This window comes from Lissotriton helveticus, chromosome 7 (genome assembly GCF_964261635.1).
Source record: "Lissotriton helveticus chromosome 7, aLisHel1.1, whole genome shotgun sequence".
Taxonomy (NCBI): Eukaryota; Metazoa; Chordata; class Amphibia; order Caudata; family Salamandridae; genus Lissotriton; species Lissotriton helveticus.
The window spans coordinates 350,888,437-350,915,187 of record NC_136068.1 but is presented as its reverse complement, the minus strand read 5'-3'; the positions used below and the strand labels follow the sequence as shown (position 1 = coordinate 350,915,187).

At 46.7% G+C, this 26,751-nt stretch overlaps 1 protein-coding gene across 3 annotated transcripts in view; it reads left to right on the top strand.

Annotated features, from left to right (window-relative positions):
* Window positions 1-14,286: 14,286 nt before the first annotated feature.
* The window catches only part of ZHX3 (zinc fingers and homeoboxes 3), a 112,387-nt gene continuing 99,922 nt past the window's right edge, over window positions 14,287-26,751 (top strand). Inside the window, exons 1-2 of one of the 3 annotated variants that reach the window (XM_078652161.1) lie at window positions 14,298-14,682; window positions 20,551-20,603. The gene's annotated coding sequence lies outside the window, so the exon portion shown is untranslated. Of the gene's footprint in view, window positions 14,683-20,550; window positions 20,604-26,751 lie in introns of all 3 variants that reach the window. The other 2 variants (XM_078652162.1, XM_078652160.1) reach the window with 2 other exon arrangements.

Here is a 26,751-nt window from a genome sequence, read left to right as displayed (position 1 = left end):
GCCAAACTGCTCCTGCAACGTCTGATAGGGGACCAATACCCCATCTATGTACAAGTCTCCCACCATCTGCAAGCCCGACTCCTCCCATTCTGACAACGGGGACCAATCGCCCCCATGCGGCAGCGCGGTCAGCATCCCCAGCGGTATCTCCGGTGCATACAGCCGGGTTCTTTTCGCTCTCTTCAGACTCCTGTGCCAACACAATTGAAGTGTTCTTTCCTCCATCGCTAGGTCCCTCATATCTAGTTTCTGTTGCATGACTATGTATGACAAGATATGCCTCTGGATACCTGTCCCACGTTCGTGTTCAGGACCCCTGAATTCTCTGGCAATGTGTTGCGTTAATATCTGCAGTTGTGCAGCCAGGTAATATAATTCAAAATCGGGGACTGCCATCCCCCCTTCGAGCTTGGGCCTAGACAGAGTGTCCAGCGCCACCCTACGCCGTCCGTGACCCCAAAGGAAGCCAGTTATCAACATCTTCAGTTCTTTAAAGACCCGCTGTGGGATCCATATCGGCAGTGTCCGGAAATTTTAAAGCAGCCGCGGAAGTGCCACCATCTTCAGTAATGCCACTCGTCCTAACACCGACAGAGGGAGGGAGGCCCAAAAAGCCATGCAACCCTTCAGCGCGCGCACGCAACGTCCTACGTTACCCTCCAATAGGTCCGTGGCCTCATGGTAGATGCGCACGCCCAGGTAAGTGAAGCAGGAGGGCTCCCACACCACCTTCTTCGCAAGGGGGGGCAGGGTGTGCCCGCCTGCAATGGAAACACACAGGTTTTAGTCCAATTCACCCGAAGGCCTGACAGCTGCCCGAATCTAGCCAGCATATCCACTGCTCCCTCTAGGGAGCGTCCGGTGTCCGCTAGGTATAATAGCAGATCATCAGCATATAATGATATATAATGCGACTCTACTCCTTGCGCGATCCCTCTGTATACTGCACCTGACCTCGCCCGTGCCGCCAGCGGCTCCATCGCCAATGCGAACAACAAGGGGGACAGTGAGCAGCCCTGCCTCGTCCCCCTACATACAGGGTAAGCCGAAGATATAGTCGGCCCCAGCCGCACCCTTGCCGTCGCCGCCGAGTAGAGAACCTTTGTCCACCTCCTAAATCCGTTTCCTACTCCGAATTTCACTAATACCTCGTCTAGGTACCTCCACTCAAGGCTGTCGAAAGCTTTTTCGACATCAACTGATAGCACTGCAGGGCCATGAGCTGAGGCCCTGGCACTATCTAAAATCCGGACCAGTCGGCGTATATTCATTGATGTATTCCTAGTTGGGATAAATCCCGCTTGGTCCCTATGCACTAGTGTGGTCATGTGCGGCAGTAATCTGGTGGCCAGGATGCGACTCAAGATCTTATAGTCCACCGTCAGCATAGACAAGGGTCGGTAAGATGTTACATCCAATGCCTCTCTGCCTGGTTTCAACAGTGGTACCACTAGCGCCTCCCTCATTGACTCAGGCTAGTATCCCAACTGCCCTGCTTCCGAGTACACCACCAATAGTTTGGGTGCTAAGATGTCAATAAATTTGGCATAGAATTCAATCGGTAATCCATCCACCCCTGGTGTTTTATTTCTGGCCATCTGTTTAATAGCTGCCCTAATCTCCGCCAATGTTATGGGTCCTCCCAGGTCTTTCGCTTCCTCGCCATCCAGCACCGGCAGTGGGACCAATTCCAAGTATTCACCTATCCCAGAGACCTCCGCCTCTAGTTGGCATTCGTATAAACCCGTATAATAAGATTGAAAGCGCGCCAGAACTGCTGATTGCGAGTAGACTATATCCCCCTTCTCCGTTCTTATACTCATGACCGGGCACCCTCTAGGCTCCGGGTTGGCGAGCTTGGCAAGGAGTGTGCCCACTTTATCCCGCTCCGCGTGCACCTTAATGGTGTACAACTTATAGTCATAGCACCGCAGCCGTTCAGTTTCAGTCGCCACCACCTCCTTAGCTTCTAGCAAGCGCTCCTGCAGGTCCGGTCTCCCAGGCCTTCGCTGTTCCAATCCCCTTAATACCTCTTCCGCTTTCGCCAGATAATTCAAGACTGCCGTCCTCGCATTCGAGAATCTGCCCATGCACACACCTCTCACCACCACTTTCATCGCGTCCCATTCTACCGATCTCGTTGTGGCTGAGCCCTCATTCACCTTAAAATAGCGTTCAATGCCCTGTCGGACCGTGTCACTAAACACCAGATCCTCTAGTGTATCAGGCCGCAGCCGCCATGTCGGAACCGCCGACCTCGCCTGCTGCCACTGCAATGACACCATTAGGGGATTATGATCCGAGATGGTCCTGGTCAGATATTCCGTATGAGTTACCACAGCAGCCAAGGGGCCACTACACAGCACCGAGTCTAGTCTAACATGCAATGCGTGTATCGTTGAGAAGTAGGAATAGTCCTTAATCTCAGGGTGCTGTGTCCTCCATACATCTATCAGTCCCCACCTCTCCTGCCAGTCCTTCCTGTGAGCCGCTAGCCTGCGCACTGGGGAGTCGGCCAATGGTGGATGCGATCTATCCAGTATCACATCAGTGATCGAGTTAAAGTCACCCCCTAATATGACGGGGCCTGCCAGGAAACAGGCCAGCGAGCTTGTTAAACTATCAAAAAAGCGGGCCTGATCGGCATTGGGGGCATATACACTACACAGGACCACCTCTCTACCGTATAGTCGTCCCTCCACCCCCACATATCTACCCTCAGGGTCCACCCGCTGGTTCGTGACCTGGAATGGTGTCCCCGCCCTTATCCATATTAGCACCCCTCTGGCAAATGCTGAGTATGTGGTGCCAAACACCTGACCACGCCACCTCTTCTGTAGGGCATTGCATTCCTTCTTGGTCAAATGAGTTTCCTGTAACATTGCTATCTGGACGCCACGCCTCACCAAATGGGCATGCACCATATGACGTCTCACCATTGTTCGAAGTCCACGGACATTCCATGTAATGCATTTGAAATTAGGTAACGTCCCCATAATAGCCATCTCTGCACAGTATCAGTAACAAACCGTCGTTCCCCACATTGCAGCAGTTGTACCCCCCCCCCCTCAAAACACCCCACAAAACTCCCCAAACCCCTCTCCCCAGGACAGGACCTAATAACCCAGCTTCAGCCCCGTTCCAAACCGTCAACACAGCACCCATTACACTAATCTGTGGTCGTCACCACAGAAGGCCTTAAGGGCCGCAAGAGGGTGATTGAGCGCCAACCCAGGGTAGGCAGAGCTCCCACCCCGCGCCCTCGATCCCATGCTGCATTCACAGCTCCATACCTGACAGTCCACCAAATATCTGGAGAGTCTGCCCCAATAGGGAAATCGGAATTGCTCAGTTCACCAAAACGTCACTCATTAAATAGTCCTTCCGAAGTCTGTGGGGTGACCGCTGGTCCCTTCACGCTCCCTGTTTCCGACTCGTCTTCTCCAGATTTCTCTCCCTCCTCCTCCGAATCCGACCCCCCCATGTCCTCTCTTGCTGCGACCACGTGATGATCGCCATCGCAGCCAATGCTCCTTTTCTGTCCGCCGCCATCTGAACCTCCCGCATGGCTCTTTTGAGTTTATTCCATTTGCGAATGCGCTGCGATTTCCTTATCTGGACTGGTTTTTGCCTTTCCCTCCCACTTTTGTTTGTGCGGTCCGTCCCAGCACGGTACAATTCAAGCCATGACCATGCCTCATCTGGGGTCTGGAAGAAGTGGGTCTTGTCATCGAGGATCACTCTTAACTTGGCCGGAAAGAGCAAGGAGTATTGAATCCCCTCTTCCCTCAGTTCTTTTTTCACAGATAAGAAGGACGCTCTGCTTTTCTGGACTTCCTGTGTGTAATCCGGGAATACCGTAACTTTGTTATTGTCCACTTGGAAGGGGCCCTGAGAACGTGCTCTCTGTATCAGCAGATCGCGATCTTTGTAGTGCAACAGTTTTACTATCATCGGCCTAGGTGGTCGGCCATGTAGGGGTGGGCGGGCCGGAACCCTGTGTGCCCGCTCCAGGGAGAAGAAGGGAGACAGACCCTCCGGCGCCACAACCGTTTGAAACCAGTTCTCCATATAGGTCACTGCGTCACCCCCTTCAATTTTTTCCGGAAGGCCCACCACCCTCACGTTATTCCTCCGGTTGCGACTTTCAGCATCTTCTGCCCGTCGCTCCAGAGTTGCCAGGCGGCCAAGGATATCCGTCAGTTTGTGTTCCGCGGTCACCACCGCCGGTTTCAGCTCCCGAAGCAGTTGTTCATTCTCCTTTAGTCTGTCCGAGAGCTTGGCATGGTCCGCCTTCAGGAGACCCAGCCCCGTCGCGACCTGCGCTATGTCTTGGTGCAGCGATTCCTTCGTCGCGGTTATCGCCTCTAGTATGTTGTCAAGACGCAGGTTCAGCCTTTGTTCCTGTGTCGATGTATCCGGTGGGGCATGGGTCCCGCCATCTTGGACCAAGGTGTCCTCATCGTCTCGACCTTGTGGCACACTCGAGACACCGCCGGTAGCGGCCATCTCGTTCGCGTCAGGTGCTGCCCCAGGGCCACCTCCAGGGGCCACGTCAGTTCCCAGGTCCCCTAGTACAGGCACACCGTCCACCGACACTTCTCAGCCGGGCCCAGTTTTTATTAGTACAAGGGCTCAGTACCCACAACCAAAGAATCGTTCATGCCCTCACCTCCTTTCCCCTGTACCCTCAGAGCACACTCGTCCCATGGGCCTCCACATACGGTCTATGGCTATTTGCTGTGTAGGTCCACCATACCTCCACCTCAGACCCAGGGAGCGTCCAAACCAGCCTCGGGGAACCAGCAACGCGACTCCAAAAGAGCAGGCGGGCGTCTTCCAGAACCGGCAGCGCCGGCCGCCCACGGATATTGCGCCGTGCGAGGCTTATATCGCCGTCCTAAGCCACGCTCTGAGTCCGTTCTATCACCATGCCGTGAGCTGTCTAATTGGGTGGGATTCACCGCCCATTATGGCTCCCCGCAGCCCCTGCCGGCGATCAGGGCACGTCAAAGATCGGTTCTAGACACCCCCGGCAGCCGCACCTCTCCTCGGTGCGCAGGATCCGGAAAAGTTCCCGCTCCGGGTCCGCTCCGGCAGCTGCACGGGAGCCCGCCGCCGGTGCGCGACGCCCCTCGTGTAGGCGGCTGAATCTGCCTCCCCACGTAGCCCCCTCCAAAGAATCTCAGCCTGTTCCTCGACGATTCCAGCAGCCGTTGACTGCAGGCGTCGCCTCCTGAGAGCAGTCCGCTATTCACTCGGCCACCATGCCGGGGAGCGGGGGGGGGATGGGCGCCGCACTCACCGATCTCTGGGGCGACGAGGTCTTCGCGCTTCTCCAGCGCAGCGCCGGAGAGTCCCTCCGTCGAGCCCCCGCTCCACTTGCGTTACGAGGCAATCGCCGGTACTCCGGCTCAGCTTGGGTTTGCTCCGTCCCGTGGGCTGTCTTTCAGTTTCCCTGTGCCGCCATTTTCCTTTGTTCTCGGCCCGGCTCCTCCGAACTCCGGTATCGGACCCCCGTGCTGTCTCCGAGGTCCCGTTGGCTCCCAGACTCTTCCCTCAGTTCCTGCAACACCTCGTGCGGTAAAACCGCACCTCCGGGAGCACCAACGGCAGGGTTTTCAGGATGAATATCGGGACTAGGCGCGGAGCTGCACGCTCACACAGCCATCCCGGTCGGCGTCCAAACCACGCCCCCCCTAATCAACCCTTATTGATGGTGGTTGTAAAGTCAACCTTATAGAAAGCTATCCTAGTGGTAGCATGGACCAGCAGTCAATAGGCTAAGACTTCAGAGAGCATGTGAAGCCAGTTGTTTTACCAATTATAATCCCTTGAATACCAAATGAAAGGACACCACACAAGGTATATATCAAATATATATGTATTTATTCTAAACACAACCCCTCTGCACTCTTTATGAGGTCGGAGGTAAAAGTACATCACAAGTTACTCAATTAGCATACGATAAGTTGCACATATACAGTTATGCCCTAGGGGCCTCACAAACCATATACTAAGAAAGTGGTATAAGAACCACGTGAGAGTTAGAAAGCAGGCCTAGGGCCTGTAGAATCGCTGAGGCTACACTAAACAACCAAAGGTTAGGAAGTAGGAGGCCCACGGGAGACGCGTGCAGTGTCTAAACACAGTCGGAGTTACCATTGATGTATAATGGGAAACGAAGAAGTTACTGTTTAAGGACACTTCAGGATGGACTAGGATGGAACCCTTTTAAACTAGGACACTTTCAGAGTCAAGACCCACGGGAACACCGGAGTACTCGTGTTACCTCACCCAGGGAAGCCGGGTGCATAGGTGTCTTTTCGTGTCAGGTTTTGTCGTCGTTTTCTATGGAGATCTGCAAAGAAGTGCTGCAGGCGACCAGAGGAAAAGTGTCCGGGTGGATCCAAGGGTGGATCGGGGATGTGAAGAACCTGAAAGCAGAGGGGACAGAGTCTGGGTCACTAGCCAGTGACCAGGAAGGAACCAGGCAATGTCACGTGCTTGAGGTGAAGAAGGTGAGTTTGTCTCTTCAGCCACGAGGTCCAGGAGGCATCGATGATGACCAGGCGCTTGATTCAAGCTGTCCCACAAAGGATCTAGTTGACTGCGGTGTCGGAATCCGGATTGGACCCAACAAGCCTTGGCAACCGCAACCCACGCAGGATGTCGAGATTGGCTCTGTTGCAGACCAGCAAGGTCTGTGGCGCTTTTCCTTTTATGGGAAGCTGGAGCAAGCCTGGAGCAACCAGGATCGTAAGTTAGATTCAAGATGGAGTCTTCAGGGGGCTCACTAGCCAACGGGAAAGGAACCGGGAAGATGTGTCGAGCACAAATGTAAAGGCGGGGCCCACGGGACACTCGCGGAGTGTGGGGGCCTGAGCTTCCGTTCAAATGGTGCTCGGGGCTGGGGCTTCTCGTACCCCAATGCACAACTTACTGAGGCTTCAGAAAAGGAGTGCAGGTAGCAAAATGCAGGATTTCCAAGATATCCGGTCCCACGTCTCTCCTGTCCGCCACGGGTCTCAGCTTTGCTGTGGATGTGGGTCGGGGTCAGAGAAGTCTGGAAGTCCAGTTCTTGAGTCGCAGAGTCTTCGGGTTCCGGCGGGAGCATTGAAACTGCAGACTGGCAAAGATGCTGATGGTGCCTGTTTGAACAGGGTACCACAAGGGAGATGTCTTACGTCTTCTAGTCAGAAAAGAATGTCAAAGGTCCAAGAGTTCTGTATCAAAGTTTCTTTCCAGGATAATCTGAAGTCCTGGGGACACAGCTCCTATACTTATTCTAAGGACGGGGGCTGGATTACCTGCCTAGTGTCAGATGTCACCCACTTGGAACCACGCTGCAGGAGCGACGATATTCCCAAAACTCTACCCCCGCACAGACTGCAGTCCGCGATACTTATACCACCACAATCTACAGTCTGGGCCAGGGGAGAGGGAAGGGTAAAAAAGAAACAAAGGGAAGAAGAAGGCTTCAATGGACTCAATGCGTCTCCAGCTCCCTTTCTACTCGAGGGGAAGATAGGATTAGCCTCCCGCCCTGCAGAAGAGAGACAAAAGAAAGGACAATGATGAGAATCACCCACCGGCCCTCTCTCTCTGCGCATACCATAACATAGTGTAACAACAACCCCTTCCTACCTGATAAAGGATTCAATAGTCCTTTGTTGGAGACTCTGATTCCACAGACTTGACAGGAGTCTTCTTATGGAAAAAACTAGACTCAAAAACGGTGCTTGTGTACATAAACAAAAAGTAGGGGGAAAAGTCTTCTGGACTGAAAAAAACCCTTCTTTGTTGCTGCTTGATATGTAAAGCTCCTTCTGTAACTTCCCAGAAAAACCCGAAAAAACAGTGGCCACCCAACACGCAAAACAAAACACCGACTAACAGCCGGTCCGTGAAAACACCTCAACTTCACACAATGAGGCCGATAGAACCAAAATACCCGGAAGTCAATCCTCCGGCGTGTTTCTCCCGTCTGCACACAGCCGCGTACAGACCACAAATGAAGGTAAGATGAGTAACTGTCCACTCGATTAGAACAGCGCTCCAGCGGCCTGAATAAAAGTCCTGCACCCAATAGATTTCGTAGTAGCAGAAACGAAGCCTCGCTCTGCTATTTGGAACAGTCCATAGTCTTTCTTTGAACACGGCCGAAAAATCCCAAGGGCAAGGCACAGGAAGACTCGAACAGGAAAGACAACGTGACCGGTAGCTAAACCAAGCAAAGAACGCCCAGTCCTGCTCCACTTTATACAGTCACATGGAAAGAAGGGGAGTGACCACAGCATGCGCAGAGAGAGAGGACCAAGGGTCAACCCTGTCTAAATCCCAACACCTAGGACCCTCCTATGGGTGGACCTGAGAAGGGAGTGGTTACACCCCTTTCCCTTTGTCCAGTTTTGCACTAGAGCTGGGGCTGGAGTGCCCCAGCAACTGGTTTGAACCGGGCTATGCATGGAGCACCTTGTGTGCCCCAGGCAGTGTCTAGATGCATTCACTGAATGCAGCCCTTGCTGCCCCCAATACACAACTCCCCTGTCTGGGGAGGTGCTGGCACCTCCCTGGACAGGAAACCTATTGTCCAGGCCGCCCTTGCTGGAGTTTCCCCCAGCAACAGGAGGTCAGACTCGTGTCTGTGGCAACAGCATCCATTTTGTGATGCTGAGGCTCTGTTTAACTTTAACCGGGTAAAGCAGTAACATACATGTCTTTTCCCTCTAGAAGGGTGGAATGCTACCCCCACTGCCAGAATTTGCGGGGGGTAGTATTTTATTTTTCCTTGGACGAATATAGCTTATTCTGTCCTCACTGTTGCAGTAGTGTAATATTATCAATAGGTCCTGAAGAAAGCCATGATTGGCGCAAACATGTTGACCATTCAGTCCCATCTACTGATAGTAGTATTTGTTGACACACTATCTACACTCTGTTTTTAATCTTGCCATTATGGTGACCCCTCTAATAAAGTCTCCGTTTTGGCAACATAATAGGCAATCTTAAGCATCACTCTTTATTATTCATATTATTTTTCTACACACTTTTTGAGCACTGCAACTTCCTCCATTCAGCACTAGTACCACAGCTTGTTGGCTCTCCATCACTGGTGGATCTGACACTAGCATCCCTCAGGATACCCTGAAGTGAGGAACCTAGTAGATACCAGTTTACAGAAAAATCCCAGATGATGAGATTCCGCCAACTGGTGGGCTGATGGGTGTCTTTTCTTTTCTTTCCTTACACTGACTAGTCTTTACACGCACTACACCTGATAAAGCAGACAATATTTACCCTTATTCAGACCCTTGGCATCTCCCACTGCCCATCGTAATATGGCTGGCGGTGTCTGATAGGCACCGCCACCATATAAACCCATTTCCGCCCCGGCCGCAAGGCGACCGGGGCGGAAAAGCAGCGGACGGTGTGTCCGTCCGCCGCTGTCTGGTGGGGTGAAATGGGTGGCGGGAGGGCAAGGATGTCGGGCGGATCACCACCGCCCGCATGGCGGTGGCGATCCGCCCGACATCCTAATGGGCCCCTAAATGTTTTCCTACTAGAACCTTTCTAGGAGTTGTAGTCAGGGTGTACTAGGCTCTTACCACCTACAACTGCTAAGTTCAGTAGAACTTATGTATTATAAGAACTTGATTTATATGTACCTACAGGTACCTTAATGTGATCTTTCAAATGATATCTCAAGATTATATGGTAAAACAACAGCAAGCTCTTATCCCATCCGCTGCACACCAATGTGAGAAGTTAGCCTGGAATATGATGTCCACTAGTTCTAGTGGGCGCCTTGCACCAGTCTAATCAACCCTTTTTGATGGTGGTTGTAAAGTCAACCTTATAGAAAGCTATCCTAGTGGTAGCATGGACCAGCAGTCAATAGGCTAAGACTTCAGAGAGCATGTGAAGCCCGTTGTTTTACCAAATATAATCCCTTGAATACCAAATGAAAGGCCACCACACAAGGTATATATCAAATATATATGTATTTATTCTGAACACAACCCCTCTGCACTCTTTATGAGGTCAGAGGTAAAAGTACATCACAAGTTACTCAATTAGCATACGATAAGTTGCACATATAGTTATGCCCTAGGGGCCTCACGAACCATATACTAAGAAAGTGGTATAAGAACCACGTGAGAGTTAGAAAGCAGGCCTAAGGCCTGTAGAATCGCTGGGGCTACACTAATCAACCAAAGGTTAGGACGTAGGAGGCCCACGGGAGACGCGTGCAGTGTCTAAACACAGTTGCGAGTTACCATTAACTTATAATGGGAAACAAAGAAGTTACAAAGTTATTGTTTAAGAACACTTTCGGATGGACTAGGATGGAACCCTTTTAAACTAGGACACTTCGAGAGTCAAGACCCACGGGAGCACTGGAGTACTCGTGTTACCTCACCCAGGGAAGCCGGGTGCATAGGTGTCTTTTCGTGTCGGGTTTCGTCGTCGTTTTCTATGGAGATCTGCAAAGTAGTGCTGCAGGCGACCAGAGGAAAAGTGTCCGGGTGGATTCAAGGGTGGATCGGCGATGTGAAGAACCTGAAACCAGAGGGCACAGAGTCTGGGTCACTAGCCAGTGACCAGGAAGGAACCATGCAATGTTGCGTGCTTGAAGGTGAAGAAGGTGAGTTTGTCTCTTCAGCCACGAGTTCCAGGAGGCATCGACGATGAACAGGCGCTGGATTCGAGCTGTCCCACAAAGGATCTAGTTGACTGCGGTGTCGGTATCCGGATTGGACGCAACAAGCCTTGGCAACCGCAACCCACGCAGGATGTCGAGATTGGCTCTGTTGCAAACCAGCAAGGTCTGTGGGGCTTCTCCTTTTCAGGGAAGATGGAGCAAGCCTGGAGCAACCAGGATCACAAGTTAGATTCAAGATGGCGTCTTCAGGGGGCTTGCTAACCAACGGGCAAGGAACCGGGAAGATGCGTCGAGCACAAATGTAAAGGCGGGGCCCACGGGACACTCGCGGAGTGTGGGGGCCTGAGCTTCGGCTCAAATGGTGCTCGGGGCTGGGGCTTCTCGTACCCCAATGCACAACTTACTGAGGCTTCAGAAAAGGAGTGCAGGTAGCAAAATGCAGGATGTCCGGTCCCACGTCTCTCGTTTCCGCCACGGGTCTCAGCTTTGCTGTGGATGTGGGTCGGGGTCAGAGAAGTCTGGAAGTCCAGTTCTTGAGTCGCAGAGTCTTCGGGTTCCGGAGGAAGCCTTGAAACTGCAGACCGGCGAAGTTGCTGATGGTGCCTGTTTGAACAGGGTGGTCACTCCTTGACCACAAGGGAGATGCATTCCGTCTTCTAGTCAGAATAGAATGTTGATGGTCCAAGAGTTCTGTATCAAAGTTTGTTTCCAGGATAATCTGAAGTCCTGGGGACACAGCTCCTATACTTATACTAAGGATGGGGGCTGGATTACCTGCCTAGGTCCCTCCTATGGGTGGACCTGAGAAGGGGGAGGTTACACCCCTTTCCTTTTGTCCAGTTTCGCGCCAGAGCTGGGGCTGGAGTGCCCCAGCAATTGGTTTGAACCGGGCTATGCATGGAGCACCTTGTGTGCCCCAGGCAGTGTCTAGATGCATTCACTGAATGCAGCCCTCCCTGCCCCAATACACAAAACCCCTATCTGGGGAGGTGCTGGCACTTCCCTGGACAGGAAACCTATTGTCCAGGCCGCCCTTGCTGGAGTTTCCCCCAGCAACAGGAGGTCAGACTTGTGTCTGTGGCAGCAGCCTCCATTTTGTGATTCTGAGGCTCTGTTTAACTTTAACCGGGTAAAGCAGTAACATACATGTCTTTTCCCTCTAGAAGGCTGGAATGCTACCCCCGCCGCCAGAATTGGCGGGGGTGGGGGTAGTATTCCAAAGTGTTTGACACCTTACACGACATGTTTTGATAAAGCCAAACCAAAGTTAGCATTAACCGCGAGGATTATAATGCACTTAAGAGTATATGGTATGGCTATATCATAGAACAGCTATAAGGAGATGGTTCAGAAAGCTGCAGAGCGGCTCGGCTCATGCTAGGGCACCCTCTCACATAAAACCAAGCACTCTGCCTCCAGGATTGTCGAGGCCTACCATAGGAGTGATTTATAGGTGCATATGTGTCTATTTATAAGGTAGATATAGGTATACTATATCTAAGAAAGGGGTGATTACACCACCTTACACAGGCTGTGTGAACAGACCTGTGGTGTCAGTTTGGAGGGCCAGCCAGGGGTGGCCGCAGCCCCTGGTAGGCCTTGGATGCCCCCATGCCCTGGGTACCTATGGTACACTATACAGGGGCTCACAAGAGTGACCCAGTTACCAATCTGGTATGAACCTAAAGTACATGGAGTCCATTTTATAGAGAAAGCAGATAGTCTGGGGCCCTGAATAGCTGGGTCCCAGGCCAACTAAGTCGAAAACCAGCAAAACACCAGGAAAAAAGTTGGGGTAACCATATAGTCAGATTCCACCTTCCTACAACACTCTCCCTGGAGTCCTCAGATCCAACCCCTCCTTCTCCTGTTTCAAAGGGTACCTGAAACTCCATCTCCGAAACAAATACTTTCCTGACCAACGTCAACTAACCTAGACTTCTATATCCGAGTTGTCTCCTCTCTCTCTGGACATTCAAGGATAGTGGGTGATCGGACTATGTCGTTTTCACCTTTTTCTTTTTATTGTTCTCTCCCCCTCCGCTGCACTGCATATTTGTTTCCCATGCTGTATTTTTGTCTTTGGTTTGCTTCCTTACTGCCGGCCTACTATGTAATGTAATGTCCTTCTGTTTTTTACTGTGTGTATGTAAAGCGATCTGATACCTACGGGTCAAGCTAGCGCTATATAAAACTTTTAAAATAAATACAAATTAACAATAAATTTGGAGTTGTTTTGATGATTTATTTCTCCCCTCTACACTTCTCAGAAGGTAACAAAAGATCCAATGACCCGGAGTTCCAAAGTAAATTTGTAGGGCGGAACTCGACCCCATCAGTGGGGACGGGACAATAACAACAGAGACCACCTGAAGGAGTCTCTAGGGGCCGTATGAAGACTGAGTTGGTAGGTAGCAGGGAGGCGTTGGGGTTAGAAGGCTCTGTATCAGAACTGGAGCCCCAGATTATCTTCGTACAGGAAAGAGGCACGTGTTTCTGAGGTGGACAGACCATTGGTGGATAACAAGGGGAACAGATCTAAAAACTACCAGGAAAAGAGAAGGCACTCTGTGTCCTGTGAGCTAAAAAAAAATTTGAGCTGGCGCAGAACTCTAAAAGAAAAAGGTGCACAAAACGCGCTGGTGAGCACACAAGCAGGACACATCGAAATGCAAACCGGCATCGCCAATAACAATTTGCCCTGCGCCGGATGGTATGGGCCATATGCTGAAATAAGAATGATTTAGCATACAATAACAATAAAGTTCTTTTTTTATTATTAAAGAAATGAGATTCCTAATATGGCTTCTCAGTAGCAAGAAAGAGGCAGTCTTAATAGTGACAAGGATGTGTATATGGAGATGGCGTTTGCCACTTTGCGAAGTTTCACAGGAATTGTAGGTTTTTTTCGTAAGCATTAATGTCGTTTTTTCTGGTGCATACTATAAATAAAATCAGTTTTATTGTTTTTCATGTCTGCTGTAATAACCATGCAAAAAATGGAATGCATAATCTGAAGTCTCTGGTACGGTCATTGAATTCCTTTAGAGTTAATGCAAAAGTTATCTTCTTATACCTAAAATGATGACCAGTGGGTAGGCTGCCAATGTATCCTGGATTTATGTGGACAGACCTAGTGCTGTCCTAACAAAATATATTTAGCACATGCACTGCTTTTCAGAGGATCGACTGGACAGAGTGGGACACGTTTTCACGTGTTCTGGTGCCCAATGAGCATCGATTATGAAAAATCTATTTAACAACTTTGTGTGTGTGAGTTGCGTTTAATTTCTATTTGAGCTTCGTTGAAAGTTTATTTCTGCGTCAGTAAGCACTGCCAATTTAGATATCCTGAGTCCAATGGTCATTGCAAAATTGTTGTCCTGCATTTATGTTATTTGGAACGTGGTCAAAGTCTGGTCACCCTACCACTGCGGTGGGAAACAGTAGCAAGCTATTACGGGCCAAAGGTAATTAATTTTGTTTTTCGTCGTCTTATGTAAATGGCCAATATCAGTAGAATTCTACACAAATAACTACATGGGGTAGTAGTCCTCTAAACTGTAGGTGCAAAGAGAGAGAGCGGCACGTCACACTGGCCGTCCTCGCGGCTGCGCAGCACGTCACACTCGCCTTCTTCGTGAAGGGGGCAGTGCGTCACACCTACCGAGCTCAGGCAGGGGGTGGACTGAGGAGTGCAGCGAGCGGCTGGGGTCGTTCCTGCACCCTTAAGGGAAACTCTAACTCTCCGACACGCATGTGGCAGTAGCAGTGCACCGGAGAGAGTGCCTCAAGTAAAGCGCCACAGGAGACTAGAAGCGACGCTCTCGTGACGCAGAGTACGGCCCGGATGGTGCTTGTCGGCGGAAGTACGCTGGCAAAAAACGGGGCCGGTTAGCATCGGAGGGGGTTTTGCTGTTTGTCCAGCCCGTGGCTCTCAGTGAGAGGCACTGCAGTCACCCAGTGATGAAAAGTCCGGGAGCCCGTCAGTGGACAGAAGGCGGGACTTGCAGCAGGTAAATAAAGTGCTAGAGGCGAGGTATGTCTTGTGCTTCTGACAGTAAGGGGGAGGGGGCGCTTGCTCTTTGTGGGCCTGCTGTAGCTGTGACTTGGTGCAGTCCTACTAAGTCAGGCTGTGCTGCTCCTCAGCGTGTCCGAGCCTCTGCTACGAAACCGCCTTCCCGCAGGCCCACGCCGGTGATCGGTAACTGCAGGGGAGGTGTGCCCGAGTTTTCTGACCCGCCCCTGCTTGATATACTTTGGGCGAGAGTGGGCGAGCAATTATCATCAGGCCTGTCCAGCACGAGTTTAGCATCTCTCCACTGACTCTTGACACATGCTGCTGATGTGTGAGTAGTGAGGTCTGCCTGGGGGTACAGAGTGCTTGATCTTTGGTTCTACAGGAGCATTTGGCAATTGTGTTGCTCTTTCGGGCATGTATAACAAGCATTTGCAATGCAATACGTCTCGCATTTGCGAGAGTTTAAACTAGCGGCACTGTAAATGAAAATGTATTTTATTTTTGTTTTGATAAAACATAAATAAAAGGCATTGTCATTTACAATGCCAATAGCTCAAACTCTTGTATTGGGAGACGTATTTCATTTCAAAGAAGCAGCCACCATTGTCCCGGGCTGCTTTGAAAGTGAAAGCGCGCATGCCGCGCTGAATGTTGCAGGAAAGCATGCTGTACCTGCACTAGGAGAAACTCATTAAAGAAATTGGTGCTTACAGACAAAATACGACATGCCGTGTAACAGAAGTAAAAGGGCCATTCCTCATGGAAGGTTACAAATGAAGACAAGGCGGTACTAAGGAGGGACTGACAAGCCTATTAATGAATCAGGAGCCAGCATTTACAAAGGACAATGACACAAGCCAATGAAAAATATGGGCGGATAGATGGCGAATCTTCAAGTCCATACTTGAATAAAGCATGCCTTGCAGAGCAGCGAATACGCTGACCAGTCTCGACCTAAAAACTGAACCTTTCTGCGTAAAGATGGGCACTCTGAATTGAGGTTCAGCTATCTCAAGTCCAAACAGGAGGGAGGTTTACGTCTGGATCAAAAATTAATGTTTGTAACATAATTAAAAAGTTTGAGAATCCATTAAAGTCAAAGAGGCAGACTAAGAGTGCGTCCGGAGTGTGAGACTACAGGAATGAGACTTTAAGTGGTTTGCGGTTATGGTGACTAGATGATGCAGTCACTGGGATACCAACCTATCAATCAATCAAAACAACTATATTCAGTTTTACGAAAAGAGTAACTTTTATGTTTTAAGACAACCACATCTCATTTAAAACTAGATACATTAAAATTGCAGTTCATGCCATTAAATATGGAGCAGATGGATCTATGTAAGAAAAAGTCACGTTTGCCAAGTATTCAAACAAGAGGTGCCCACTTCCATTAAAATAACTAAAATTCCAGGCAGGCCCTTGTTCTTACTGTAGATTTCAGGTAGCCCACAATAAAAAAAATACAGTCTGGCTTCAACAGTTGCAGGTACGAAAGTGCTGGGCGTACTTGGCTAACATTAAACCTCTTTAAAAGGGGAAATAAAAAATGTCTCCGTGGTACCTCGTAAAATTTACAGAGTAACATAAAGTGTTGCAGATCCTGTGGAGCCACACCACCGCAGCCACAGGGTGCTAACACCTGTCCTCTGCAACACCCTTTTGGAGCAGCAAGTAACAAATGGAAAAGATCCAAACGAAACCTGGACAATAAAAACCGCTCATATGCGGACAGAGAACCCAGGAGGTAAGGCTCTGTCGATGGGTTGGTTTTTAGCGCCAAAAACTTTCGGACGCTGGGTTTTCGCAGTTCCAAATCGTCTCTTTCTAACTTCCTAATACAGCTAAAGGCTTTCTTGACAAACTCCACTTACTTTTTTACAATGATGTCAGGATTTTAAAAAAGTTCGGGTGACCCAAGTCTGTAAAGCAGCCTCTAATGTACTGGGATACCACTTTTCCATTCCTGGGTTTTGCCTTTGTCTTTTGGCTCTCTAGCTACCTCGTAACCTTCTGTCTTATTGTTGCAGAAATTGTTTACAGCAGTGTTTTGGGTGTCCTTCAGCCTACTCATCGATGAGGTGGGGTGGCTCATTGACTTTTATTTTAAGAAATTGAGTTTGAACAGGATGCTCTTTAATTCCCATAGTTTTCTTGTTTTTCAAGTCTGGTATCACATAGGGTGTGCATTTGTGATACATGATCTGGCATTGGGATCATTATGGTTGTTAATATAACTCGCGCTGGCTGCTAACCGAACTACTGTACCATATTCAGAGCTTTGTTTGTTACTTCTTTTTGCAGAGACTTTTAGAGTTGGCTGTTATTATTATTTTTAACATCTCTTTATTGTTTTCAACGAAAGATATAACATGTTGACCCATCCACCAATTGAGCTCACAGTCCAAATTCTTTAAATCGCAGTTAGCCACTGCCATCACAGATACCACCACGCATTTACAAAGCCATTGTTTCATAGTCGTAGCTTATCAAGAAGTCTCCATACCTCCCCCAATCAGTCTATCTTACTTTGTGTTACGGATCAGTTTCCTCGATAGGATCTTTGATTGCCCTTTGTATACTAATATCTTGACTTGGCTTTCAGTCAACACAGTCGCTGTGATACATTTTAATCAAACTGTATTTTTCTTCCTATTTGTGTATTTACTTTTCAGTGTGTAATGAAAGAACGTCAACGCGCAGCTTGAGTACACACTAAAGACAGTATATCAGCCTATTGCAATCATATCATGGCACACAGTTCCAAAACAATATTTCTTGGTCTTTATATTCTTCTTTTTAGCTGTCCAGCCAACACGTGTGTCGTCGTCAGGGCCGGTAATCCACGACTTCCTCAGGGCTGGAAAAATAATTATAAACAATTGTAGTGTGTCTCAGACCGCACACACTATGTTTATTAAGTATTGTGGAAACCTAAAACCAATGCATTCAAAATGGTGTATAGTCCATCATAATACTGAATCCATCGCACCAAATAATTTGTTTCAAAATTATTGTGCATATGCGAAACAAGGATGCTATACAAGTTTGTACATAAATATCGTACATATACAATATAAAAAATGGAACGCGGTGCACATAGCCATACCCATCTGTGTACAAGCTTGTAAACAAATATGGTACAATCAAAGCGTAATACAGTGGGACATGGTGCACTTATCCATATCACTCTCTGTGTGAGTGAGAAACCATTGTGCCCTTAAAAAGGTCCAAAAAATACCTTTCAAGCGTGAAACCATGCTTTGATTCCGTACACAACAAAAGTCTGTTGTCATACCTGTCTTGCTATGTCAGATCACTCTGAACCTAAGTATTTGAGGTAAACAAAATTGAGTCTGGCTAAAAACTGGGATGATATCAATTTCACCACATCTTCAAACAATCTATCAGGATCATAAGAGTATCCTACCTCTGTGCTGGTTGTACTTCCGTCCCGGCCAGTAGAGTACTAGAATTCTAAATCTGTACAAGGAGGAACATTTGTATCAGTGTGCGTATATGGCGCCACCATTTTCAAAACTTCATAAAAGTGCAGAAAGCATCTCACCTACAATCAATCAATCATATCATTTGTAAAGCGCACTACTTACCCCTGAGGGTCTCAAGGTGCTGGGGGGTGGGGAATGCTGCTACTGCTCGAAAAGCTAGGTCTTGAGGAGTCTTCTGAAGGTCAGCAGGTCTTGGGTCTGCCGTAGGTGGATGGGGAGGGTGTTCCAGGTCTTGGCGGTGAGGTGGGAGAACGATCTGCCGCAGGAGGTCGCTCTTCGGATGCGGGGGACGGTGACAAGGGCGAGGTCGGCAGAGCTGGCGGGTGGGGGTGTAGAAGCTGAGTCGTCTATTGAGGTGCGACCTACAAATCTTCAAGTCGCAGCCAGAGGAATGTGAGGCAGTGGAGGACGCACCCCGCTGCTTCTGTGGGTTTGAACTTTTCAAGGTTCTTTACCGGCGAGTTTCTTTGCCTTCTTTTCTACTTATTATACGACTGAGAGGGCACGTATGTCTCTCCTGTAAATTTGGAGATATTTTACCAATTTTTGTTATTGTGGGGTGCCCTACTGTATACAACATTGGTGTTTTCTGCAGTGAGGAGTGACAAACGTTTTAATAAGGACTTTTATGTAGGGCACTGATTGCTGGTGCGCTGGAGAATTTTGAAGAACAGTCTTGAGAATTAAGGTTGTGGATCTTGCATTATCAGAAGTACAAGGAATCTTTGTGGTTTGATTGAACAGTAGGACAAAGAACTTTGTGCCCATCGTCTTGATAAAGTCTCAGTGGAGACGAAACACGTGTTGGCAACCTATTTTGATGGATGTAACAGCTACAAGAAAATAAAAGGATTACATTTGAAGAAACTAAAAAAAGTGGACTGTTTATATCGTATGAACTTGGAATTTGGAAGGATTTTCACTAAGTGGCCAAATTGTTTAAGGAATAAATCTTTATTTTTGGGTCAGAAATAATCTCTCAAACTGAAAATTGTTTGTGGGATGAGTTGCTCTTTTTTTTCATAAAGCCCCAAAAACAGTAGATCACCCAAAATCATCAGGCTCCGTATGTTCGTTAACTGTTTACAATCTGGAATAAAATAGAACCATATAAAATCTCCGTCCGTAAGATTGATTAAATGGCTCACTGGAACTTATAGCCAGACTTAATCCAATCCGTGTCAAGTGTAAAAGTGGGCACTGATATCATATAAAAAAAGCAACAGGAACGCTCTAACACGTTTAACTGTTTGATCTTTGCCGAAGCGGGTGCCATATTGGGGGCGATCTCTACATAACAACACAATGCTGTGTCCAAAGAAATAAAATAAAGATAAACACCCAGGTACCTAATTTTGTACAATCCGACTGGTAACGTGATTTCTTTGTGTGTTCCATGTATGACAGCAGTCTTTTGTTGTGTACGGTATCGAAGCATGGTTTCACGTGTGAAAGGTCTTTTTTGGACCTTTTTAAGGGCACAGTGGTTACTCACTCACACAGAGAGTGATATGAATAAGTGCATCACGTCCCACCGTATTGCACTGTGAATGTGCGATATTTGTTTACAAACTCGCACACAGATTTGATATGGATAAGTGCACTGCTTTCCATTATTTTATATTGTATATGTACGATATTTATGCACAAACCTGTATAGCATCCTTGGTTCGGATAGGCACACTAATTTTGAAACAAATTAATTGGTGTGATGAATTCAGTATTATGATGGACTATATACTATTTTGAATGCATTGGTTTTGGGTTTCCACAATACTTAATAAACATAGTGTGTGCTGTTTTCGACACACTACAATTGTTTATAATTATTTTTCCAGGCCTATAGAAGTCGTTGGTTACCGACCCAGACGACGAAACACGTGTTGGCTGGACAACTATAAAGAAGAAAATAAAGACCAAAAAATATTGTTTTGGAACTGTGTGCCATGATATGATTGCAATAAGCTGATATACTGTATTTTGTGTGTGCTTGGGCAGCATTTTGATATTAACACCGATCATTTTGGATCGCATTGAAGAGATACAGGTGGTTCCCCCCTCCCTTGGAGCACCATACCTGCATACTTTTAGCTTTGACGTATCATTAAAGAGTGAGCACCATCTCCACACTGTGTTTCTTCACCCACCATGTGGCAATTCATAATGAAAGAATGGTTTGCAATGATTTTAATTAATCATGCAACAGAATAAAATCCTTGAACCCTTTACATAGTGCAATCTGGGAGTTGTACTTTTGCTTCAATTTAATTGAACCAGTACATCTGGCAACAATAGTATGTAATAGCAAAAGCCAGAAGTGATGACTTGAAGCCATCTTTGGAATTATTTTACAGCTTGTACAGATTGTGATCAGCAGACGTGGAACCAGTGCGTGATTTCCTACCAGGTACATTTTATTATGCATGAAAACCTTTGCATATATTAAATACATTTAAAAATAGAAGTTCCTTTTTCATAGTACATTAAATAAAACTGTTAAAAATCCACATTTGTACTGTAAATAAAACAGTTCTAAAATCCTCATAAAAAAGTGCACTCATGATTTTTACAGTCTTAAAAGCACTAGAATCCTTGCGCGTCAGAGAAGTCGGTGGGAATAAGTTATCAAATTGAGCTGCTGACCTATCTTTAGCCCTCCGCTGTGCTTGTTACTGTACTCAATGCATTGAGGTAAAGTGCCAGGACAGCAATAGAGTGCTCTTTTAAAGTGCTTGTGCAGCCATAGGGTATGCTTAAAAGATTTTACGGGACAAGTCTCATATGATGCCTGGTTCCACTGTGTTAGGTTGACTCGCGGCCAGTGACTAAGAGTTTTTAAGGCGCTTTGCAACGGTGTCAAAGAATTTTGTGAGCCCGCAGTTTAGTTGCACCTCAGATGGATTGAAGCACAGCTTTACTGCCTGCCTGCAAGTCCTGATGCCGTGCTGCTTAAATATTGGTCTTAATAAAGTACACCTTTATATCCCTTAGATTATGGCAAATACAGATGACGTGAATAAGGTCCTCAGGCGACATGGCTGTTCGTCTCCTCTTCTTTCACATGGGGGTAGAAGCTGGGTAATTGAAACGACACCTAGATGGAGCTTTAGAAATCTTTCCTTGGTTACCATTTTTATTCCCATTTTAAAGTAGGATTGGGTTTTGAGGGCTTTATGGTTGTTGAGCACTACTCAGCTGTGCGCCCGTTTGGCCAGCATTTCTTTGTACGCTAGGGCAGATATCAATTGAGTTGCCTTTGTCTCTGTTTTTTGTGAATGAATGGTGCTCCATTGAAGTACTCTAGAGATCTGTCAGTCCCAGGAGTTCAATGTAGTCTAAAAAGATATTCTCTGGCTGGCCATTTTCCAAGGCGATACAGCTCAATCCAGAGGTGGAAGTTTAGGGATCCTTCTTTGGCTCTTCGGATTTTATTCCAACCAGTGCTTTGATTATTTCAATGTTAAGAACGTAGCCTGTTTTTTTCTTGGGTGCTTTAGGACACCAATCCCTAATTTTAAATTCTGGGGTTTAATTAAGAAGGATCCCCCCCCAACCCCCATTCAATTTGGGGTGATGTACATTTGTGAAGTTTAATACCATTCCCACACAGAAAATCCTCCATTCTCTTGCCCAAAATTGCAGTGATCCATTAAAACTGATGTAGGTGGACGTTAATCTAAAGCAAAAATCACTTCTAGTAACTCTAAAATTCCTTGCAAGCTAATGCAACACACATATTTAACTGCTGGATAATGTGAAAATAAATCTACCAAAATAATATGGTATGGCATGATCATCTCTTCAGTTATTGGCCTCTCAGTGTTGAGATCAATCTTCTCCCAGGGCCTGTAACGCAACCCCTTGCACTGCATAAGAAGTTTGCTCGTGATTAGTACCAATCAATACGAAGCCACCAGATAGCTAATCTTAATCTCTCCTTTATTTTACTAATTCCCAAGTGACTTCAAGGCCCAAACAGATCAGCATATTTCTCACGGCCTGTGGCAGAACCACCCTTATGCTGCAAAACAGATAACTCTCCTTTATGACCAATTCCTATATTATTTTGCGAAATTAGTTTATCTGGTCATCACTTCTTTCCTTACACTTCCAGTATCAACATCATCGCCTTCATCAGGCTCTGCTCTTTTTCAGCTCTGACTTCCTCTCTTACTATTTCGATGATCACACAAACCTTTTCTTGACAACAGATCTCCTCCTCTTCACCTTCTTTCTCCAAGCCTGCAACATCTTCAACTGGCACCACTGCGACAGTCTGCTGCCACATTACAAACACTGGGAATGTACACCACTTCAAATGTATGTTTCTGTAGTCTGATAACCCACCTGCATTTTCTGCTAGATGCAGTGTCTAAACAGTTCTTGTCGATTTCTCTAGGGGATTTGTGGTTTGACATTATGGCAAAGCAAGTTTTTTTCACAAGAAACTCTTGAACTTATTTATGTCTAAGAACTCCATCAATGCCTTCTTTTCAAGGACAGAGTAGTTAACTCCACTTAATGACTTTAAGGCAAAATCAATTGTTTCTTCTCCTTTATTTGACCTCTGTAGCAGCAGGAGCAAGGGTCTTAAGACTCAGTTCCTCAGACAAATACAGCTTCAACATGACCAGTTCCTTCTCACACCTGTCATCCCAAACAAATTCCACTTTGCTCTTAATGAGCTCTCTAGTGACATGTATTGCATGCAAGATTCCTGAGGGATTTGCTATCCTTCATGCATTTCAGTGAGCACCTCAACCCTACAAGTCTTGCAGATTTAATATCTTCTACACCAATTCCTTCTTGAAGGCGTAAATAAGTGACCTAGGTAAACATTTCTCTGCGTTCAAAACAGCACTTCTCCTTCAACGTGAGGCAATATTCCTGAAATCTCTCGTAGTCCTTTCTCACACTAAACATCATGCTTCTCCCTAGTACTTCATACCAAAACACCATACATCATCTTGATGAAAGAAACTGCTCTCTGAAATATAGTTGCCTCTACGATCAATCTAAATGTCATCCTTTTAAATTTGTAAGCCCCAATATGTTCTGTAAAAGCTTATTTCGTAAGCAAATCTGATGGTAAGTTGTTCAAAATTTTCCTCCAGGCAAGGTTACCATCGATGCCACGTTATTTGGCAATGGGGGCTTATCCACTAAGACAGCTTTATTTTAGGGCTCTTAAATCAACACTAAGCCTTAGGTTCCCACTAGCCTTCAGAGCCTCAACTTTTGGGGCCAGCTACTCAGTTGCGTCCACAGATGCTGTTGCACAACTTGTATAACTCTCCTTCTCCTCCATACATAAAGGCAATTTTCTTACTCTAGCTATCACAGGGACAGCATTTTCTTCAGTTGAAATTTTATGTTCAGGAAATCCAAACACCCTCTTATTTCTGAACACCCTCCCTAGGAAAACCCGTCTCCAAGTCCATTCTGTACCCAGTTTGTTTGATCTGCACCTAGGGTTGAGCATTAGGGTGGCAGAAACAACCCAAAGCCCTTTTGTTGTGGCCATCCCAAAATGTTACCCCCTATTTTTTATTAGTTACCCATATCCACGAGGACGCATATCAATTTTATGTGTTCATCTTACCTTCAAACATTTTAGTATTGATGTTATCAGAAATTATCATTAGGCAAGAACAACTTGAGTTCCAACGTCTACTCTTCCACATTCAGTCACTCCTTAGCCGTGTTGTACATCAGCGTTACTGCTGTCCATTGTATGGTATGGCTTGTCATTGTACTGTATAGTATGGCCTGTCGTATATTATGGGCCGGTATTATATGGTTTGTCATTGTATAGTATAGTATGGTATGGCCTGTCATTGTATGGTATGGTATGGCTTGGCTGTCATTGTATAGAATGGTATGGCTTGTCATTGTATGGTATGGCCTGTCATTGTATGATATGGCATGTTATGGTATGGCCTGTCATTGTATGTATGGTATGGTATGCCTGTCCTTGTATGGTATGGTGTGCTTCTTAATGGAGAGGGGTCAAACGTCACGGGACAGGGTGGGAGGGAGGGAGACAGTCAACACGAAGGGATGGAGGGTGGGAGGAAGGGCTGGTGGTGGGCATATAGACTGAGGTGGGGGTGCAGCCTGTAACAGCAACACAACAAACCAAAACAAGAAGGCAATACAATGTGACACACACTTCATATGGTATCGCCTGACATTGTATAATATGGTATGGCCTGTCATTGTATGGTATGACGTCATTGTATCATGGTACGTCTTTTCATTGTATAAGATGGTATAGCATGTCATTGTATGGTAAAGTATAGTATGGCTTGTCATTATATGGTACAGCCTGTTGTACAATATGGTTTGGTATGGTATGGTATGGCCTATCATTGTACAGCATGGCCTGGAACTGTATAGTGTGGTTTATTATGTAATGGCTTGTCAGTGTATAGTATGGTATGGCCTGTAACAGTATAGTATGGGTTGGTATGGCCTGTCATACAGAATGGTATGGTACGGTTTGGCTTAACATTAATAGTATGATATTGCCTAGCATAGCATGTATGACTTATCTTTGTATAGAATGGGTAGGTATGGTACGCCCTGTCTTTGTATAGTATGGTACGTCCTGTCATTTTGTAGTATGATATGAAATGGTATGGTCTGTCATAGTATGGTATGGCATGTCCTTGTATTCTAGGGTTTGGTATAGTATGGCCTGTCATTGTATAGTATGGATAGGTATGGTAACAGAGAATAGGGTCAACGGCCACAGGGAAGAAGGGCACAAAGTCACATGGACGGAGAATAGGAGGGAGGGAATGGATAAAGGCAACATGTAGGGAGAGAGGACAACATGAAGTAAAATCATATCTCCAATACAACAAAAGTTAGAAAAGGTTCTGACGCGCACTCGGAAAAGAAAGATTTTCATTTATGGTGTAGTGTGTTTGAAGTAGTAACAAAGACAGAGAAAGGGGTCAAAAGCCACAGGGGCAGGAGGTGGGATAGAGGGGGCAAAGGCAACAGGGACAGAAGGAACATATCATAGCCAATACGGAAGGACATGTCTGTCATACAACAAAAACAACTACATTCCAAAAAATATAATGAACACATGTAGTCTGAAAATAAACTTTCTCTGCCACAGTGAAGCATGTTTGAAGCAGGAGAGGGACAGAAATAGGCAGCCTGCAAACAGATGAAGTATTACGGAGTGCTTCCTCAAAAAGAAAAAAAAAAATGGCAGCTGTCAAAGCGCGAGCAGCGGAAAGACACTCAGCGGTAAGGAAAGCTGTACTTTGGCCTTGCGCCACCCGGAGGGCCTTGCACACAAAAAGGATAAGAAAAAACCCAGCGTGTGCTAACCAAATAAAAGTATGGAAATAAGAGTGACTATGAAGCCAACCAGTGGGTTGGCTTCATGCCCCTTTAATTTAACAACATTTTTTGCAAGAGACGGCACATGCTCCTTATCAGACGAGACCTAAAAAACTGAAAGATTACAAGTGTCCAATCCGGGGTAAATAATTGATGCAAAAGTCACTTTACAGAAGTAGTGATCTTCATTCAGCAAGAACACCTCACCATGGGACTCCAACAGGTGGCAGGCTGAACTCAAACCCACACCCTTGAACAGTGCCAAAAACCTCAGAGAGCTACACTGGCTACCAGTTCCGAAGTGGAGGCAGTTCACTGCACACTCGTGCATACAAAGCTTTCCACACTGTTTGACCTGCCTACCTCAATGTCTACTAACCCACCAAGCAACTGCGTTCAGTCTCACATCTCCTAGCACCAACACCCCGCATTCGAAGGAGCAAGTTTGGAGGACACTTTTTTCCTATATCGCTGCCAAATGCTGGAGCGACCTCCAAACCAGGACCATCGCTTTTCAAATTCGGCCAGAAACTGAAAACATGGCTATTTGACTAGGAGCCCGATCAACCCACTCCAGCGCCTGGATACCCCTCTGGTGATCTCCTATCTGCTATATCCTATCTCCCTCCTCCAAATCTTTTGTGATATTGGCTCTGGTATTAAACTTCCGAACTAAGGCTAGTTCATGTGGAATTACAACTATTTACACTATGAGAGTTTACAGTGATAGTATTAAAGTGGTAAGTTATATTTATGATCAGATGTCAATATGTTCCATCACTATTGTTTATAATTATATCAACATTATTTGTATGTGACATGGCAGTCAAGATTACTCTTTTACCAGGGGTGCTGTTATTTGTATTGATAGTGCAGGCAGGAAGTACTGGACAGCATGACTAATCTGATTCGGAAGTACATTATTGGTAGCCTTAAGGCTAACTGTAGTATCCCATACCTACTTTTTTGTTGTGTTCTGTCTTCTAAGTTCCTTACATGCCACAATGTCCCATGTAGAGAATCTTTTGTGATAAGTCAGTTAACTTTGCAAAATGTTTTCAGATGTCCATGCAGTGTTACTGACTAGGATTTGGGGGATTACTGTCTAGGTAGAAAAGAACCCTTGTGCTAAGAAAGGTACTTGGTTACAAGATTGAATCCTCTCTTCCTGTTTTCGAGAGAGAATCTTTAAT